This window comes from Bacillus rossius, chromosome 1 (assembly GCF_032445375.1).
Source record: "Bacillus rossius redtenbacheri isolate Brsri chromosome 1, Brsri_v3, whole genome shotgun sequence".
Classification (NCBI taxonomy): Eukaryota; Metazoa; Arthropoda; class Insecta; order Phasmatodea; family Bacillidae; genus Bacillus; species Bacillus rossius.
Window position 1 is genome coordinate 208,876,572 of NC_086330.1, and position 21,426 is coordinate 208,897,997.

Sequence of the window (21,426 nt, forward strand, 5' to 3'; positions counted from 1 at the left end):
GAAAAGGTGACCTGCAGGTTGGTGACCTTGTCCTCATCAAAGAAGACCACCTTCCACCTCTGAAGTGGCAACTTGGCCGCGTCACAACCGTACATCCTGGTCAGGATGGTGTGTCAAGAGTAGCTACCATCAAACAGCAGCATCGAGTGGTGAAGCGGCCAGTGATAAAATTGTGTCGGTTGCCAGTCAACTAAGAACCAGTGTAGTAAAACATAAAAAAAGGTTATTTTTGTTGGGCTGTATGTTTGGGCATAGTGCTAGAATGTGTGGTGGTTTGGATATTTGAATTTGGCTACATCGATCGTGAGTGCGCCACTGTGGCGGCCGTCGTGTTCAGCAGTGCCATCTGTAAATTGTATCGTTAATCTTTTACCATTTCTCCACATTGCTGGGCGTCATGCAGCTAAACTATCAGTTTCAATTCAGTTTTGTGAATAATAAGTTTCCTGACCGGTTTTTAACTCCTGCGAGAAATATCAATGCATTCCCGAATGGTTGAACGTTTCCACGCAAATATCGTAACGATCGATCAAGAGCTTTATCGAACCGTTGCTAGAATCAATCTAATTAGGAATGTTTTCCCAGTTCCTCCTGGCGCATCCAAGAAGATGATCCCCCCAATTCCATCATTTATAATTTGCATTATGCGATCATAAATGCCTTTCTGTTCACGCGTTAATTTGGGAATGTTCGATTAAACATGTCTAATAATCATCAATGTTATAACTCTGTTCACGGCGTAAATCTACATCAAATGCAGCAGTCGCAGTTCGGGTTGGTGCTGGCATTCCTAATTGACTAAGAACTTTATTTGCAATAGCTAAGCACTTGTCTTCAATATTCATCAATACTTCGTTGTAAATGCTTTCTGTTAATTCTAAGGTCATATTGGCATTTTCAAGGCGTACTCTATGCAAAATATCCTCAGCCATATGAGATAGATATTTTTCCCATAAGTCTGTGGGAGATGAAGGAAAGCAAGCGGTCAATATAATTGCGAATATTCCGCGAATTTGGTTTGGATGTGGAGTGTTGCACGCCTCATTAATGCATATATTCCACTGTTGGTCATTTTCTGACAAATTCAGAGCTTGACACGCAGCTCGGAAAGGGGCATGTGTGACACCATCAACTATTTTTAATTGCTTAAAATATCTAGGACCAGGCACATTTACCAATAGCATGCGAAGGAAAAAACATTCATCTTGATTGGGATGTGCTGTATAAAGTCAACCAATTGTATTTCCTCCGAAAATGCCAGGTTGGCCGTCAACTGGCTCCCCTCGTCTGCGTCGTACGAATTCTTTTTTAGTGACATTCCACGTGTAATAAGAGGGAACTTCTGAATACATCAGTGTTCTGGCGAAAGTGTCGTCCTGGCATAAGGTGAAATCTGTGAAATAAACACGCTGTCCATTTTCTAAATGTACTGCCAAGTAAACCACAGCTGGATAGCGTTCATGAATGGGTAATGAAAAAATTCGCCATGCAGCCTCATTGCTGCTTATGTATCTCCAAGCCTGGTATTGAACAATTTCATCGATATCTCGTACTGCATTTTTGTCACTATTATCTGATTGCACACTAAAAACTGCCATATCACTGCCTTTATTAACATATTTACAGATGTATTTAATGGATTTGACTGAATTGCAATATTCTATGTTTATGTGGGCTTTATATGTTTTTGACAGCAAAGGAGAATATGGAACCACCCAACGGTTGTCTACATCAATATCACCATTTTGCATGAGTATAGTTGCCGAATTCTCACCATCTTCAGTTGATCATCTTCTATACAGAGAATATCCATCGTGGCCTATTACTGTGTTGGCTGTGAATGCTCGAGGATATTGCTTAGAGCATTTTCTATCTACCATGCATAGTGAATTGGGATTTTGTGTACCACATGGTCCATGTATCATGTTTTTGATAATAACTGCATGCAAATCCTTATCGACGTCAGCCCGTGGAATCTCAGCGCATATCACATCGTCGTTTTCGTCTGAAGTTATTTTATTGTAGAGCCAGATTAGTATATGCGCATGTGGCAATCCTCTCTTTTGTCATTCCACTGAATACATCCAGCAGCGCACAGATCCAAATACTTCATGTTTCACGATGAAATTCATCAGCGATTTAAGCTTTTGTCGGAAAACACGTGCTATAATGTCATGCCTATCGACGTGTGACAGTAGTAACAGCTGCCGTATCTCGTCCCAAGCTGTATTGCATGTAAAAGTGATAAATAAATCTGGACGCCCGTAATGACGAACAAATGATATTGCATCTTGAGCATATTCTTGCATGTGACGTGGACTGCCAATGTATGAAGATGGCAAAATAGTTAGCTTTCCAACGTTGATTGTATTACCGTCATTCACAACTGCATCTCGCAAATGAACATATTTTTCAGAGCGTAGTTTAGTCTGATTCAAACGGAGAAATAGCAAACGTTCCGTTTCAATTTTTGCATATATATCCTAAATATACTGGTGAAACAACTGATTACATTTTAAAATATAATTGTCCTCGTTCCTCCGAAACATTAAGCGGTATGCGTAAAAGTTCATTGAGCTGCAATTTTTATTTCTTTCTGCACCATTTACTGGATTTATCATTTTCACATTGAAATGATATCCATCGGCACCATCCCAATAGATCACTGGATATTGTAAGGCATCGTAACAACGGTGAGTTTCTGCTATGTTTATCAAATGATTATTTCTTCGATGGAGAAAAATATCTCTAGGTTGGAACTGATCTCCGACTATGACAATTGCTACTTCGTCTATAGTTGGAACATTATATATCCGGACATGTTCTCCAGCGGGATTTTTGTCTGCGTGAATAATAATTTTATGGGTATCTAATGGAATCATTTCAATTGCTGTTTTGAACAAACGCACCAAATAGTTCCTTTCGTGAAGAAGCTCCTGCAGTTGCGAAATAATGGATTATCTTAGTGAGGTATGTATTCCACAACGTGCATCTACTTAATCTCTATCATCACCAATTAAGTACATTTGTAGGAATTTATGGTCACTATCTGAGAACGGGAGCAGGTAGCCAGCTTTTTGATATATTTGCCCTTTGATTTTAAAAGTTGGCATGAATTGAGCAGTCACGATATCTGCAACAAATGACGTCATTTGGAAGCAAGGGTTATATTTCCTGATGTTCGATAGGAAATGCTTCGATACAGCGGTAGATCCAGCAAGTAAAGTTTTCATTGGATCTGGTGGTGCATCAAGTTGAGGTAATTAGATTTTTTCGCCAGGGCAACACATCCCTTTCGTTTCATTATTAAACTTTAGAGCCTGGCAGTAGTGTGCTGTTACATGACTGTCTCACGCACAGAAAGTGTATTGTTTTTATTATAAATAACATTTTTTAATTATTATTATTATTTGTTGACATTTTTATGTTTTGCTCTATTGTTGTGTATTTGGACATATCTACGACTACCATTCTCTATGGCGTAGCCCAAGTGACTTTGAAGCTCAATTAGCAAGACCCCTCTAGGGAGCAATTGACTGTAATGGCAAATTGAACTTTTTATACGTAATTTGCATAACAAAACTTTCAATGTTAAAAAATCAAGTTTTAAATTTAAGAAATTTTAGCATATTAAGTTGTATTGTTAAGTGTCAGTATTTTGTTTTGTTGTGATAATTAAGTCAACGATGTTTGTGTCTCGGCCAATGAGAGGCCATGTTACTTAAGATAAGCGTCATTACTGAAATTAAGAAAAAAGTCTTGGAATAACGACGGCGTTGGCTAGATAGCCTGGGTTTCAATCCCCTTAAAAATAAGAAATATCTACGAGCTAATTAGATCATCCTATTACTAGGATGTTTTCAATCGTCGTTTGAAACATAATTACATGTTGTTTAAATAGGGCACGTCCTATATGACGAGTAATTAGGAGTGAATTATCGTGAGTAAAATACTGACTCATGATGCTATTTTGAAAGAAACGTATTTCTGCATTAATGTTTTTTAACATTGCCGACGGACATATAAATATTGAGTTTTGTGCTGAACACATTAAAGACCTATTGAGATAAACATTTGTTAAAGCCAATTACAAATTCTGATCTACACTTTAATTAGTTCTAACCCAAAGGTGAAATGAGACGGAGCTCTCATGGTGGTCTACCACAACTACACACTGAATTCCGCCGAGGTTCACTAAATTAAATTGAATTACGAAGATAATAAACAGTATTTTTTTTCTCGCACTAAAATTCGATTCTAGATTGAGAGCAACAGACATAATTAATTTGAACTTATGAACATTTGTTGTGTTTTATCATGTGTGCAACATACTTCCTGTTATTTAAGAAAACATACTAGTATACCAATGGTCCAACCATTAATTATCTATATTTTATCTGATTAAAGAATATTTGTTTAATCCTATGTTTCCCTGTTATTATTTTTTTGGGTATATGTTTGTTTTCTTAATGACCTTAAATTACATGTTGCCAATCTCATGCCCATTATAAATTTGAAGTGTGAAATTGTATCCTTTTTCTCTTATGCACCACACTACACTAGTCCTATCGTAGTAATTAAGTTAAGCTGTGCATAAGGGTGGCGCCCAGATACAAATTTTAAAATAACCAAATAGTCTATACTCGACAGAGTATTAATAATCAGGGTAATTAATATCCAGAGAGAACTATCAATATTTGTATTTATTATTTATAATATTATTATTTCTGACAACAGTAGAGTACAGAAGAGTAGTTTAGAGTAACTATATAGTTCATACTAGACTCTTTTCAGAGTGACAACCCAACTAGTGGGGCCCGATTTTCTTGTGTCAAATCTTTTAGGTTTGTTTACATTCAAGCATTTAATTGAAATTTAAAGTGAACATGATATTGGTTGTAATTGGTAATTGTAGTCGTGTTAGAGGTCTTACACAATGGCTCAGCAGACATACAATCTTTAGAAGTAGGGCCAACAGCGTATGTGAAGATTGTCCCCACACACACAGCTCTGACAGTGACACATTGACAGCCATGGAGGACTGTAGTTCACCAGAAACTAGAGGGATGAATGTACCTACGCACTCACACACACATCATAGTGAGAGGTTAGGGCGGCCAGTGTCTCCTTTTCCCACAGGAGGAATAACACAAGGAAATGACATGACAACAACTGCACCAGGGACATCCACATCGAGTCCTGACCTGACACAAGTATTACAACAGGTGTTAAAACAACTCTCAAAACAGGCAGAGCAATCTGAGAACAGGATTATGACTCAACTGTCCAGTCAGGCCGGACAACTGTCCATTCAAGCAGAACAACTGGCCAGGCAGGCAGAACACACCGAGCAATCTGAGAGCAGGATATGTCTCAACTGTCCAGACAGGCAGAACAACTCTCCAGACAAACTGAGCATGCAGCACAAGTGGGAGCCAAATTGGATGTGACTTTCACCAGTTTGCAGAATCTGGAACACAGTATAGAGGAGAAGCTGGTACAGCAGCAGAGGGAGATTGAGCAGGTAGTGGAGAAATTGACCCAGACAAGTGAGCGAGTAGGGGAGTTGGAAACCCAACTACTAGCCATTCGCGAGAATGTGACCCTGGAACAGCATGGCTTGAGGGAGTTTTGTCAGTGCAGTCAGGCGAGCATGAGGGACGAGCTGCATGGGCAGACCCGACGACTTGAGGTCAGGTTGGAAGACATGGAGGAAGCGACCTCTAACCTGCGTGATTGCCTGCAGAATTTAACTGTAAGCCAGAGCCGTACACCTGACACAGCTTGTAGTATGCAGCGAGAGGCACCTGAAGTGCCACATACAGGTACAGGTAGACAGCTGTACACCACACCTGGGTGCAGTTATGACACACACACTGCAGAGTCACTACCCAGACAGCCTGCAGAGACTAGGGCATCAATTGTACCTAGAGTACCTACAAAAACAACAGAGCGCCATCTGGACCCGGTTGCTCTCATGCACCATCCAGCAAAGTTGTGGGCAGAGGCCATGCCTACTTTCGCCGGAAGAGCCAATGAGAGTCCCGTGAGATTCCTCAGAAAATTCGAGGAGTATGCCGCCATGTTTAACCTAACCGACGGAGAGATTTTGAAATACCTGAACAATGCGTTAAAGGGTCAAGCATTTTATTGGTGGGAGCTGACCAGCACCAACACCCACAGCTTCGACCAGTTCAGGGAGCTATTCAGACTACAGTACTGGAACATCAGAATCCAGAGTAACCTGAGGGCACAACTCCATGCAGAGAAATACGATCCAAGGAAGTGCACATCTCTAGAGGCACACTTGTCTGCAATGTACGACAAGACCAGGTATTTGGACCTCCCTATGATGGATGAAGAGTTTGTGGCTGCCAAGTTAACCCAACTGCCTCTGAAATACCAGAAGCAGTTGTCTGGCCTACACTACCGTGATGTCACTGAGTTCCTTGACCAGCTGCTCAACTATGACAAACTCGAAAAACTGGATCGAGTTGCACCCAGGACAGAGGAGGCAGACCGAGCACCACCTCACCAGAAGCAGCACCACGTCAACCCTTACTGGCAAATCCGTGAGGGAAAACAGAAACCGGAGCGCCAGGCAGCAATCAACTACATGAGCTGGCGGGCAAGGGGAGAAGCACCCCGTGGTAATGGCGGGCCCTACCACAACAGATACCAGAGGGCACCCTACAACAGTAAACGCACCTGGTGGCCCAGCAACAGGGGATACCACAGCAGTGAGCGAGCCAGGAAGAGTGGCCATTACGAAGAGAGGAGGCGGTCCCACTTGCCCGAGCAACGGCCACCCAGGGAATCCCGCTACTACAGTCGTCGTGCCTCGTCTGATGACGAGAGGGAATATCACTACAACCAGCATCGCAGGATGAGGGAGAGGCAGTACCACGATCAACGCGAAGATTCCCGCCTGCCATACTACCGAAGCCCCAATACAACAGATAGCAGTGTAGGCAAGGCCCACTTCAGCCACCCGTCTGAGCAACCGGCGTTGCCCAACAGGACGTTTCGCCAGAGCCAACAACCAGGAGCAACAAATCAGCATGGAGCACGTCCACGCTATCTACTAGACAACCCTGTTGCGGCAGAGTTCAAGTCCGCAGTCCATGAAGCTGCAGGTACCAGTACATGATACAACAACAACAGGACCGTGCCAGACTCGCAGGATGAGCGAGTGTCAACGGGCACGTTAAACTAGAAAGGGTTTCTGTAGGATCGCCCCGCACCGAAACCCGACCTCCAGACTCAGGGGTGAACAATGTGAAATATATATATAGCTGTATAAGCAACCTTAAGTTCATGTGTACCGTAATGTTGAGAGATAATGAAAGGGATTTTTTGTACAAAGAGACTGACGAGGGCATAGTACCGCAATTCCATACGGTGTGCCCACAAATCAACCTAAACATGTATGGGCAAGAAGTGGCTGCACTTGTTGACAGTGGAGCAGAGGTGGCATGTATAAGTGAGGAGCTGGTATGTTTCCTGGAACGCATTGGCATGAAGGTACCAAAGATTCCAGTACCTGCCATCAAAATTATTGGGGTTACTTCAAGAGCCAGTCCTATTGTAAACAGGCAAGTGCTCATAACAGTCTATGGACTTGGAAAACCTAAGGAGCTGACAGCATTAGTGGTAAAGGGATTGGCAAAACCACTAATCATTGGAACTGATTTTTGTCACAGTTCGGCATAGTGATTGATTTCAGAATGAGCACCATACAACCTAGTGACAGTCCTACACCTGTGTCACTAACGGACAAATGGCATGTCCGAAATAATTTCATAGGTATTTTGACTAACACCCCCATATGTAAACAAGTGTGTAACAACCAAGTCAGTGAACCGCTGCAAGCTACCATCGAGGACATCAGACAGTCAGTCCAAGATTCTAAAACTGTCACACACATACAGCTGCAACAACTTTTCAATGTGCTGAGAAATTTCCAGCATGTATTTTCAGATAAACCGGGAAGAAACAAATTCTATCAGGCTCAAATCAAGACACAGGAGAATGCACCATTTCATTGGAAGTCCTACCCTGTTCCAGCTAAATATGTACAAGAGGCCACTGCATATTTACAGCTCATGATAGACTGGAATGTTTTGAGAAGGGAGGCTAGCCCTTATGCCAACCCCATTGTCTGCGTTGGAAAGAAAGATGGGACAGTGAGGCTCTGTCTTGACGCCAGAGAGCTAAACAAGATTACCATCAAGGACAGGGAGAGCCCTGTACAGACCGCTGAAATTCTGAGGCTGTACCAAGGTGTCAAGTATCTTACCACGATGGATCTGTCATCTGGTTACTGGCAGATTCCACTTGAGCCTGAGTCATGTAAATACACAGCTTTCCTATTCCACAATCAACAGTACGTTTTTACTGTGATGCCATTTGGACTCTGCAATGCTGTAGCGGATTTCACCAGGTGCCTTGAAACTACTCTAGGGACTGAGTGCAAAGGATTTGCCAGAGCATATGTGGATGATATTTCGATAACATCTGTCACATTTGAGGAACACCTGCAACACATTGCTACTGTGTTACACAAGTTACAAGAGGCCGGTATGACAGTGAAAATACGCAAGTCCAAAATTTGTAGAGAAGAACTGCTATTCTTAGGGCACATCCTTACGCCCGAAGGAATAAAAACAGCTTCAGAGAAACTCCAGCCAATTATAGATTTCCCTACACCCAGGAATATGAGACAACTAAGAGCCTTCTTAGGCATCGTTGGTTTCTACCGAAATTACTCTTATAAGGTAGCCCAGTGTGCAGTTCCATTGTTCCAGCTCCTTAAGAAGGATCATGTATGGAAATGGACTGAAGAGCATGATCAAGCCTTCAAAAATTTGAAAAACATATTCCTGGAAGAGCATGTGATATATCATCCTGTCCAAGGAAAAGAATTTTTGCTGTACACTGATGCATCAAATACTGCACTAGGATGCAAACTTCCACAAGAACACCAAGGAGTGGAGAAAACAGTGGCAATGGCCAGCAGAACATTGAGTCCAGCTGAGAGGAACTACACGGTAACTGAACGTGAAGCATTAGCTATAGCATGGGCCATACAGAAGTACCGTGACATACTACTAGGTGAAACCATTAAACTGCTGACTGATCACCAGGCCTTAACTTGTCTGAAGGCTGGGAAGCTATTTGGAAGCCGCCTAACAAGATGGTTTCTACTGCTGCAAGAGTACGATGTACAGATCCAGCATATGAAGAGGTCATCTAACACAACAGCTGATTATCTGAGCCACCTAGAAGAAATTCAAGACAACACTAGTCCAGCCCACCAGAAGGAATTCCTAGTAGCACTGGCAGCAGCTAATGTTTTGCAAACTAATCCGAAGCTCCAAGAACTACTGCAGGACCTGCAAGCCAAGCAGCAGGAGGACAAATTCTGCCAAGACACTTTCAAGAAGCTAGCAAGTCGTCCAGTGGAACACAAGATCCACCAATACTTTTGTAAGTCAGCCGAAGGATTTTTTTTGCCCACTCAAGAAAGAAATATCTGTATGAAGATGTATGGAAGCCAGTAATCCCAGTCAGCATGAGACAGCAAGTGACCTGGGAGGTGCATGTTGCGCTTGGACATGCTGGAAGCAAGAAGCTGACTGAAGCTTTAAGGAGGCAAGTATATTGGCCCAATATGCCTCGATTCATCATCCAGGTCACAAGAGCATGTGATCTTTGCCAGAAGTCAAAGTCGCCAAAGAACACCTGCATTGAGAGATACAGCCTATTCTCCCCAAGGCACCCCTAGAGTTACTGTCAGTGGATCTATTTGGCCCACTACCCCAGTCTAAAGGAGGGGTGAAATATATTTTTGTGATTCAGGATATATTCACAAAGTTCACAAGGCTGTATGCTATTGTAAATCCCACTGCAAAAGCAGTCATGTGTAAATTAAAATTATTTACTGAAGAAATTGGTATGCCAAAGATGGTATTCTCAGATAAGGGTACACAGTTTACCAGTGAAGTGTGGCAACAGGGCGTGCGCAAGCTAGGCGCTATCCCCACCACCATTTCAGTACGCCACCCTCAAAGCAATCCCGTCGAGAGATTAATGAAAACTATTGGAGGCCTACTACGTATATTGTGTCACTAGTCACAGCAATCCTGGAGGGATAAACTACCATATGTAGAATGTATAATAAATCATATGGTACACAGTTCAATAAGAGTCACCCCACACGAAGCCATTAGTCTGGATAGGTCCAAGGCGATCAACCCTATCTACTTGCCCCGACTGAGTCAAGACCAAGATGAGAGAGATCTACCCACCGGTGAAGAAGTGGAAAATTTTTTAAGAAGCTTACAGATGAAGCTGCAGTCCGCAAGAGAAGGCACCCCGCATCAAAATTATCAACCTTCAAAATTGGTGACCTGGTGCTCAAGAAAATTAATCCAGTGAGCAGAGCTTGGGAGAATGTTACAAAGAAATTGTTTTTGTTGTTTGATGGTCCATATGTAATAACTGGAACCATTCATGAAAATTGCTATGCTTTAGCCGAGCCATCAACAGGCCAGTCAATAGGCCGCTAAAACATAACACAGCTGAGGGAATATAAGAACCCTACCACTGCAAAATAAGTTTTGGTCGATGCACAAGTTAATGTTTACCTCATTGTCATGTGAGCGAGTATGCTGGAGTAACAGCTGAGAGCAGTCTGTATGTGATGGCTAGCACAAGAGCCATGTAATCCCCGTGTTTATAATGTGTTATGTTGTTATGTTTATTGTACGCCAGGAGAGGCGTAATATAGCCGTCGAGTATACCCTTGTGTAAGAGCGGAAGAGTAATTCCCGCCAGTGTCCCGTGACGAGGTGAAGTGACATGCCACCCGCACTGGGATTTGAGTAGCCAGTGAAGCTATTATGGGTATAAAATTATTTATGATCCATTTGAGTATTTTACGGCTGATGTATTCTTCGATTTGGGCCACTAACACATATTGGGAAGCACTAGACTCGCCCTATTTACTGTGAAGAGCTATGTAATTACCTAGCAAGAAGACATGAGTGTAACTGTGTTCGACAAGATACATCTGTGATGTTATCTCACCTAGCTGTGTACACATGTGTAAACACTGGCATGCAAAGCAGTTCTACAAGCACAAAACACTTTGCAACTACAAGCAAAATTATTCTATGTTACCTTGTTTTGGGTTATTCCAGTTGAGATTTCGCTGCACTGTGACACTGATTCTTGCAGAAATCACCACAATTTAAAATGAAAGAGATATATTATTTTTGGTTGAATATGAGAAAACTAATAAAATTTGAAGGAGTTATCCTTTTTCTGATGTTTTAGGTTGGTATCACTTGGGGATACTGATTAGAAAAGTATACATCAATTTCGCATACAAATCCAATCTATTAGTGGTGTTGAATTTAATTAGGTTTTATTCCTATATTTTGTTGTAAAGAACGGGGTATGCTAATCTGCTATGAAATGATAACAAGAAATTTTCAGAAGACATATATATGAAGTTTTATTGTGAAAAGGACCCTATACAGAAATTTATAAATATCACTATACGATGCACAAGATTTTCGAAGTTTATTTTCTGTGTATTCAGAGGTCCCCCCCCCCCCCTCCAAACACTATGACTCACCCCCCCCATCCTAACCTAATGATGCCCCCCTAATGATTTACTCAATTATTTTATAATATTATACTATTTTAGTTTTATATTTTATCACATTTTGCATTAATTAAAACTGATTTTCTAATAATAATTTCGGTCATATCAGGTAATATTTCCATCCTGAACTGACAAATGCCAAACTGCTTTTGTTGAGGAAAGTGCAGGGTTGCCAATTTGATTTACAAGATCCCTTTCAATTATCAAAGCACCAGAAACGTATTTTCACATTAGAAGCTATAATTATGTAATTTCTCGTCTTTTAACCACCCCCCCCCCCTGAAATTTTAATGACGCAGTCTGCGTCGTTACCCCCCCCCCCCCCAACCTTGTGGGCACCCCTGGTGTATTTATCGACGAGTATGAATCTTGATGTAGGCTGACCTGAAAAACACTGCGTAGTACCCTATGTCGCGAGATGACACGCTCTTGCAGTGAGTGTCCACAGGCCTCAATATAAACAAACTTCAAGCTAATGCATTCTCCCAGCAAAAGAGAAAAAAATCAAGAAAATATATAAATTATTTTTAAAAATATTAATACAATTCTGAGAAAAGAGAAAACTGAAGATTACTACTCAGCAGGAGCTGTTGCAAGCTATCCTGAAAAACATATGTTGTTTTGTTTACTGTTGATATGATAGCATGTTGCTATCTGCACCGAGGCCAGGAGCCTCAGACACATTACAAGGCTCAGTTCCTATAAGGAATTAATCCATGAGAGATGATCGGGAAATTCCAATCCTGCGAGACCGCTGCGGGCTGATAAAACACACTGAAGATGATGGTGAAATGAAGGAGCACTGAACAGCTGATCTGCTCCGATAATCGCCAGAGTGAAATCGGAGACCGCCAGGAAGATAAAAAAGTTCAAGTTACTCACTCGTCGAGACGACTGAGAAAAAGGTGAAAAAAAAGAAAAAAGAAAAGACAAGAGAATTCGCCTGCCGCAATAATAAAAGAGGCAGATAAAATTAGACAAGGGAAGAAACACGTAGAGTGATTTCTTTCACACAGCCTTGTCACCTAGCTAAAAACACTTTGTTTAGCTAAAAACATTTTTGTTTAAAGAATGCATTAAAAATGTTAGTAAATATTATGCAATTTTAATAGCCTATGACACTGTATATAAATGTAATGTAAATGTTATGAGATGATATTGTGAATTGCAAAATTTTGTGAATTGTTGATGAAATGCAGATGCACGAGATGCAGGTATTTGATATGTTAAATGGATTGTGAAACACATAGGCAGCACTATGCTTTAGGCTGCAATTGAACAATTGGAAAATCACATTATAACAATATGAGAAATGTATTAATCTACCAGTTAATTTATGCAAAGTTTTAATAATTTGAACTTAAACATTTTATGAATACGTTATTCATGCTTTCTGAGCTTATTGTTTGCTAAGCTAATTTATTATACTTGTTAATAAGTTACAAACTGAGAGTTATTTAAATTATTTGATGTGTTATTGTTACTATATTTATATATATTCTAAATATATTTGGTTGGCTAGTGGTATATTTACGTTAAGAACTGAAGTTGATAGGCCTGCAGACACTCGTGCTTACAAGTGCACGATCACAAATGTTATAATTGATAAACTTTGATTTACGAACGAGAGATTTCAGTTAAGAGAGTGCAGTGATTACACTCGGCAATAGGAGTGAACATAGACGCGAATTCCTTCGACACTGTACCTAACAATGACGTGTGCTGCAAATGATGTGCTGGCGCCTTGGTGCTCTGCCGCGTCACGCACTGGTCCAGGACCAGGGCGGCAGGACTCGTCGCTCCTAGACGACTGCCCCAGCAGGAGCAGGTGACGGTGATCCCGTCGGCTCCGTCGCCGCCGCGCGCCTGTGATGTCAGCCGCCATTCCGCGCCGATTTGGTAAGCAGGGCTGTCCAAGGGCAGAATCACCACCCGGTGATATATGGTCCCAGGCATCACGGATGGAGGCTGATCCACTGCTGCAGTGATGACCTGGATAAAGTCCCATTGTTATGCAACATGTACAGTTCATCACATTTCCCTTGTGATCGCGACGAATACTTACTGTGAGTATTGTCCTCCGAGTGCCACTGCATCCAACTTAGTTCCAGGACTGACGACTACGAAAACTTCAACAAGATCGCAAGTTTTCCCGCGAAAATGCACCGACGGTCAGCGCAGGTCTGAACTCTGTGACAGAGGGCCGCGCAATGAGGAGAATCGTTCACGAGTCAGGAAGAGGGGTGCGGGACAGGTGTCCTTTCTCGCGCCAAAGTTTTTTTTATCCCTCCTTCTTTTTGTCGTTTTGTGGTGTCGCGCGAGTCGTTTCCTGGCAACGAACTTTTTTTTATTTAACTCGAGCAGCGAGTTTCCAACTGAAAAGCATACCGTGCCTTGATCAAAATTTGAAAACTGCAACACACTATGCTTATCAAGGGCGGCAATTATGTGCTGTTACATTTCTGTCCCACGCACAGAAAGTGTATTGTTTTTATTATTAATAACATTTTTTAATTATTATTATTATTTGTTGAAATTTTTATGTTTTGCTTTATTGTTGTGTATTTGGACATATCTACGACTACCATACTCTATGGTGTAGCCCAAGTGACTTTGAAGCTCAATTAGCAAGACCCCTCTAAGGAGCAATTGACTGTAACGGCAAATTGAACTTTTTATACGTAATTTGCATAACAAAACTTTCATTGTTGAAAAATCAAGTTTTAAATTTAAGAAATTTTAGCATATTAAGTTGTATTGTTAAGTGTCTGTATTTGGTTTTGATGTGATAATTAAGTCAACGATCTTTGTGTCTCGGCCAATGAGAGGCCATGTAACTTAAGATAAACGTCATTACTGAAATTAAGAAAAAAGTCTTGGAATAACGACGGCGTTGGCTAGATAGCCTGGGTTTCAATCCCCTTAAAAATAAGAAATATCTACGAGCTAATTAGATCATCCTATTACTAGGATGTTTTCAATCGTCGTTTGAAACATAATTACATGTTGTTTAAATAGGGCACGTCCTATATGACGAGTAATTAGGAGTGAATTACCGTGAGTAAAATACTGACTCATGATGCTATTTTGAAAGAAACGTATTTCTGCATTAACGTATTTTAACATTGCCGACGGACATATAAATATTGAGTTTTGTGCTGAACACATTAAAGACCTATTGAGATAAACATTTGTTAAAGCCAATTACAAATTCTGATCTACACTTTAATTAGTTCTAACCCAGAGGTGAAATGAGACGGAGCTCTCATGGTGGTCTACCACAACTACACACTGAATTCCGCCGAGGTACACTAAATTAAATTGAAATACGAAGATATTAAACAGTATTTTTTTTTCTCGCACTAAAATTCGATTCTATATTGAGAGCAACAGACATAATTAATTTGAACTTATGAACATTTGTTGTGTTTTATCATGTGTGCAACATACTTACTGTTATTTAAGAAAACATACTAGTATACCACTGGTCCAACCATTAATTATCTATATTTTATCTGATTAAAGATTATTTGTTTAATCCTATGTTACCCTGTTATTATTTTTTTGGGTATATGTTTGTTTTCTTAATGACCTTAAATTACATGTTGCCAATCTCATGCCCATTATAGATTTGAAGTGTGAAATTGTTTCCTTTTTATCTTATGCACCACACTACACTAGTCCTATCCTAGTAATTAAGTTAAGCTGTGCATAAGGGTGGCGCCCAGATACAAATTTAATAATAACCAAAGAGTCTATAGTCGACAGATATTAATAATCAGGGTAATTAATATCCAGAGAGAACTATCAATATTTGTGTTTATTATTTATAATATTATTATTTCTGACAACAGTAGAGTACAGAAGAGTAGTTTAGAGTAACTATATAGTTCAGACTAGACTCTTTTCAGTAGCTACAGACATGACTCATCTGACCAATGACAACATGCTGACTTGAACTATAATGAACAGCTGGATTGTACCGGAACGCAAGACGATTGTATTCCTGATGCAGATCAGCTGTTCTTTCTGTTCGTGTTTCAGCTATCCTCACCCTTTCGCGTTCATTCCGTTCAAAACGAACCAAATTTTTTGCTGCAGAACGCGACTGACGTGCTCGCAATCGTGCATCCTCAAGCCTGGCTGCTCGTCTTTCTGCTGGTTCCACGTTACGTGTCTGGATAGTGCTTAGTCTGTTCCTCTCTCGTACGTATGCTCGCTCTTCCTCAGTCATATTTGAAAGCCGTATTCTTGATCCTTCTGTGTGGCGAGTGCGACGGCCCAAATTTGACTTTCTGCGAGGCAACATTTCGGTTTTCACTGAAACAGAAGAAAGGAATGAGATTATAAATTCTAATGGCTCTCACAGCTCTTATATTCTCCTATCTCTCGTGATTGTCATTGCTGTAGTTCGACAACAATGAGACACAGGATAGACAGCATTGAAAATTAATAATATATTTACGGTCCATCATGTAATTGGAAACGAATATTGTTTCTCATGTGACTGAGCTATTACTATTGCGGTTGTCAGCGAGTGTTTTCCTCGATTACGGCAGATGGCGTGGTTACTGGTACACAGCTAATAGGTCAAAAAAAAGTTTTTCGCACTTGTGCTTTGAATGTGATGCAATTGTTGTCATTGGTGATATAACATTTTTAATTTTAATTATAAATATAAAAAAAATGGTATATGGTATACGGAGTTCAAAAATGAATCGCCTAGAACCATCTACATGTTATCCCACATCAAGTGATGATAGACCCATACAAAACATAACCTCTACTTACGATTTGGATAACGGCGCAGCTCAATCGAGACACGATCACACTAAAGTACCTCTTTCATATTGTATAATTAGTCCCATACCGGTACGCTTAGTCATTTTTTTTTAAATTATTGCACCTCAAAATAAAAGCATTTTCATTGTATATAGCCATTTCCCGCTCGCTTCACTTGACGTAGTTTTTTCCATTGCTAAGAGAAATCCTTTGGCATGGAGAAACGTTTCCATAACAGAAAATGCGTGTTTTTTGTTTTTATTGGTGAGAAAACACATTAATAAAATGGCGCAGTTACTTTTTCGCGGTCGCGGGTATGTTGCTGACGTGAAAAGTAGATAAAAACCATCCTTGATGCGGGTTGTATATAATGGTAAAATTTCAGCTCGATCGGTGCAGAACTTTTTGAGTTTTTGAAGCGTACACAAACCAACATAACACTTATATATATATATACTAGCTGTACCCTGCCACGCTTCGCTGTGGCACATTGTGATTGAATAGTTGAGAAATGAGAAACAAAACAAATAATACATTTCATATAAGTTTAATTTTGCAATATTTGTGGATATACAATTTTTTTTTGTTTTTCCACTGTATGCGTAGATATAAAGACTATCTGGTTTTCCGACTCGGGAACACGCAACATACAGTCGTCCATGTGAAAAGCAATCCGCATCTAAATCTAAACCACACAATTCTAAAGATTGACCTTGAAATTTATTGATTGTGATTGCAAATGCCAATCGAATTGGGAATTGTAATCTTTTAAATTGAAATGGTGTATCGATCGGGATCATGGGTATTCGAGGAATGAGGACATCTTCACCTTTGAAAGGCCCTGTTAAAATCGTTGCTTCCACTACGTTATTCGTTAATTTCTTAACCGAAAGTCGCGTGCCGTTGCAGAGTTTTGGCTGATTAATAATCCGCAAGAGGAAAATTGGCACACCTATTTTCAATTTAAGAATGTGTGGTGGTTTTTCTGGCAGATCAAGTGAGTTTAAAAATTCCGTAGAACATATTAATTAAATTAAAAATTAAAAAAAAAAAGAATAGGGTCTAAGGAGTTCAAAAAATGAATAGCCAGGTGATAAACCCATACAAAACATAACCTCTACTTACGATTGATGAAATTGTTGTTATTGACGATAGAACATATTAATGAAATTAAAAAAAAAAGGTATAGGGTCTAAGGAGTTCAAAAAATGAATAGCCTAGAACCATCTATATGCAATCCCACATCAAGTGGTGATAGACCCATACAAAAATAACCTCTACGTACGATTTGGATAACTGCGCAGCACAATCGAGACACGATCACACTAAAGTACCTAATTCATATTGTATAATTAGTCCCATACCGGTACGCTTGGTCATTTTTAAATTATTGCACCTCACAATAAAAGCATTCTCATTGTATATAGTCACTAGCTGCAGTACCCGGCTTTGCCCGGGCTGAACACCGGGTGATATATTGTCCGCGAGTTACAGCAAAATGGATAGCGATATGTCCAGTGTGTTGGACATTAAGAAATGACTCATAATTACTGTTTGTGTATCTGTGACCTATGATTTTATGTTTACCCAGGGCGATCGGTTGAAATGTTTAGAAGTTGATGCGCTACAGCGCCATCTAGCGGCGAGTTACAAAAAAAATGGATGGTAAAAACACTTCGATGTGCCAACTTTCATGGCGATCGGTCAAACGGTGTAAGAGTTTATCGACGTCATACATACCAAAATCCAATTACATATATTCTTATATTTCGAAATTTTGGGGCTTTCACTTTTGCGAAAAGTGGATGTTCAGGACCTCGAATGGTTTGGAACACTCCATCTCGAAAGAAATGATATTTGAAATTCCTGAAATTGTCGAAATTTTGGGGCTTTGACCCCAGAGGGGGAGGGGTGATTTTGAGGACCCTGAATGGCTGGGAAACAATAAAAATCGAAAGAATGAAATTTGAAATTTTTTAAATTTTGGGGTTTTGACCCCTGTGAAGGGGAGGGGGGTGATGCTCGTCGATGGCTCGTAAACACTCCAAATCGAAAAAGAATAGGTTTTTGGAAATTTTGGGAATTTTTTTAATTATTGGGTCTTTGACTCCTTGTGGGGGGAGGGTAGTTTGAGGACCCCGAATGGCTCGGAAACACTCCAAATAGTAAAAAAAGTATTCTTAAATTTAAGAAATTTTTCGAAATTTTGGGGTTTTGCATTCCCCCAATCCCCTTACCACAAATTTGTTGGAGAACACGTCTTTGGGTAAACGTTCCGCCATCCCCCGGACACTTTAGTTAGTAATGACTTAATTTTAATACAATTTCCTCCAATTTTTCGAAATTTTGTGGCTTTCACTTTTGAGAAAAGGGAGGGGGGGGGGTGGAGGTTCAGGACCTCGAATGGTTCGGAACACTCCATCTCGAAAGAAATGATATTTGAAAATCCTGAAATTTTCGAGATTTTGGGGCTTCGTCCCCAGAGGGGGAGGGGTTATTTTGAGGACCCTGAATGGCAGGGAAACACTTAAAATCGAAAGAGAATGATTTTAAAAATTTTCTATATTTTGGGGCTTTGACCCCTGAGAAGGGGGGGGGGGGGTGATGTTTAAGACCCCGAATGGCTCGTAAACACTCCAAACCGAAAGAGAATAGGTTTTCGAAAGTTTGGGAAATTTTTTTATTATTGGGTCTTTGACTCCTTGTGGGGGGAGGGTAGTTTGAGGACCCCCAATGGCTTGGAAACACTCAAAATAGTAAAAAAGTATACTTAAATTTAAGAATTTTTTGAAATTTGTCGTAATTTTGGAGTTTTGCACTCCCCCCCACCCCCCTTCCACAAAATTGGGTGCGAAGTCGGCTTTGGGTAAAAGTTCCACCATGCCCCGGACACTTTAGTTCGTAATGACTTAATTTTAATACAATTTTCTCCAATTTTTCGAAATTTTGTGGCTTTCACTTTTGAGAAAAGGGAGGGGGGGGGGTGGAGGTTCAGGACCTCGAATGTTTCGGAACACTCCATCTCGAAAGAATAGATATTTGAAATTCCTAAAATTATCGAAATTTTGGGGCTTTTTCCCAGAGGGGGGCGGGGGGTTCTAGGACCCTGAATGGCTCGAAAACGCTTAAAATCGAAAGAGAAAGATTTTTTAAAAAATTTTAAACTTTCGAAATTTTGGGGCTTTAACCACCTGGGGGGGGGGAGGAGTGGGTGATGTTGAGGACCCCGAATGGCTCGGAAACACCCCAAATCGAAAGCGATATAAAGGAAAACTTTTTACCTACCTATGAATAATTTTCTAAATAAATTAATAAATAACTCTATGTTTAAGAATTTACGTACATACATTATATTAAACTTCAAACTATACACACCAAAAAAAACTAAAGATGTTTGTGAAACTATTTTTTATTTGTCATAATGTTTAAAACATTTGTAGGATTTGTTGATATGTAAAACTGTGGTGGCCATATTCCGCTTATCCAAAGGAGTATAGAAATTAATAGAGATATCACTCCCTGTACACACCACAAATCTTTGAATTAAGTAAAAAAAAAAAAAAAAAAACATAGTCCAAAATGAAACAAATAGTATAAATAACATCTATTTTGACAAAAAAATGTATACAACTGGAATGATAATGTTAACATCCGCCTGAAATTTAATAGAAGTAGGTAGGTAAGAATGTGTATATATATATATATATATATATATATATATATATATATATAAGAAAATAAATGAAATTAAAACATACATAAATAAAATTATCTCACACTCAACCAAACATAATGTTTAATATGAAATAAAGGAAGATGGCAATTACACGTGACTATTTTAATTAATAAAAAAAAATCGACCTACCTGAAATAGTAAAATTCAAATTTTTCAAAAATATATTACATAATTGATAAATATTTCTGGTCTTCGGTCTCAGTAGCCCTAATACTCTTGACGCTCAGCTGATAAATTATAAACACTAAACCAAAATCCTTGCAAATAAGTTATAAGTAGGTACTGTAAAAAATAATTTAAACTGTAATATACAAAAACGGTATTGAAAAGTGAAACAAATATGGCGACACTACAAACTGTCAAGATATTTATTTTTTTCTTATTCTCTACTTAGTTCCTTACAATAGCAAAACGTAAAGTAATGGCTTGAAAGCTATTGCTCGGCAGACATAGAGGAATGACACTAACAGTTTGTATATCTATGACACACGTTACATAAAATTATGATATATTTTTTTAACCCGTTTAAAATTTATTTTTTTTAGACAAAAGATAGCCTATGTCCATCCCCAGGATAAAATCTATCTCCTTGCAAAATTTCATTACGATCAGTTCAGCCGTTCAGCCGGGAAAAGGTAACAAACAGACAGACAGACAGACAGACAGAGTTACTTTCGCATTTATAATATTAGTAAGGATTTCCCGCTCGCTTTACTTGACGTAGTTTTTTCCATTGCTAAGAGAAATCCTTTGGCATGGAGAAACGTTTCCATAACAGAAAATGCGTGTTTTTTTTTGTATTTATTGGTGAGAAAACACATTAATAAAATGGCGCAGTTACTTTTTCGCGGTCGCGGGTATGTTGCTGACGTGAAAAGTAGATAAAAACAATCCTTGATGCGGGTTGTATATAATGGTAAAATTTCAGCTCGATCGGTGCAGAACTTTTTGTGTTTTTGAAGCGTACACAAACCAACAAAACATTTATATATATATATATATATATATATATATATAGATTATTGGTACATTGTTCTTAAGTTTAAGGACAATTTTTCCTCGGGGTGAAATAAGGTACTACAAATTCCGCCCCACGCCATTGTGCCTAATATATATATATGTGTGACGTTACAAACAGGTACAAATAAGCACATTATATCCCAACTTAATATTTCAAAATATCTCTTAAATAACTTCTCATGGAAATTGAGACAAAACATTCGGAAGATTATTT

General features: G+C 39.5%; 1 protein-coding gene across 1 annotated transcript in view; it reads left to right on the top strand.

Moving 5' to 3' along the window:
* LOC134527261 (mpv17-like protein) overlaps positions 1–21,426 on the top strand; it is a 520,718-nt gene that overhangs the window by 429,573 nt on the left and 69,719 nt on the right. The gene's annotated exons all lie outside the window — the stretch shown is intronic.